We start from the raw sequence: 962 nt of genomic DNA, 5'->3' as shown, positions 1-962 counted from the left end.
ACTTCCATGCCCCAACCCCAGTTTGATATTCAGCCAGTCACCGCTTCCTGCTAATCTTCCCCTCCCAGTGCCGCTCAAATCCCTCCTTTCCTCTGTCGGCCACTGCCCTAGGTCAAGCCCTCATTATCTGTGACCTCTCCCTCCAACAGCCGACCTGAGATCTCCCCTAGTCAGTGACAGGCAACTCAGACTTAAGTCTAGAGTCTTGATTCCCCTTCTCCCAAACCTGCTTCTCCTTCTGTAAAGTACATGCCAGGAGCCTGCAAGTCTTTAAAGCTCTACCTCCAAAGGACTGAATATTCCTGAATGGGTCCCTATTTCTGCATCTTCAGCGCTGACACCCAGCCTCAGTCCCCATCATCTGTCTCCTGAACTTCTACACTGCCTCCTGCTCCGCCTGTGTCACCGTTTGGTCCCCTTAGTTAATTCTCAAAGCAGTTAGAGTGATCTTTGTAAAACAGATCTTGTCTCATCCCCGCTTAAAATCTGGTTCAATCCAATTTGAAAATAGGCAAAGGACACGAGTTTCACTGATGTAGATGGCAAATAGAGCATGAAAAAAGGTACTCAACCTCATTAACCATTAGGGAAGTTCAAATTTCCTATTTGCACACCTACCAGGATGGCTAAAATTTAAAAAGAGTAATAATACCAAATGCTGGTGAACAGATGGAGAAACTGAGTTTCTCAAGTACTCCTGATGGGAATGTAAAATGGTATAGCAGCTTTGTGGAAGGGTATGAAAGTTTTTTTAGACACTAAACATGACCTTACTTAAACACCCCAAGCTTTTCTCCACCCCAGGTCTTGGCTCAGAAGTCACCTCCTCGGACCTCCCTGGTGGTGCAGTGGATAAGAGTCCGCCTGCCAATGCAGGGGACACAGTTTTGATTCCTGTTCCTGGAGGATACCACAGAGCAGAGCAACTATACCTATGAGCCACAACTACTGAGCCCAGATAC

This window comes from Muntiacus reevesi, chromosome 2 (assembly GCF_963930625.1).
Source record: "Muntiacus reevesi chromosome 2, mMunRee1.1, whole genome shotgun sequence".
Taxonomy (NCBI): Eukaryota; Metazoa; Chordata; class Mammalia; order Artiodactyla; family Cervidae; genus Muntiacus; species Muntiacus reevesi.
This window is presented reverse-complemented; position numbering follows the sequence as displayed.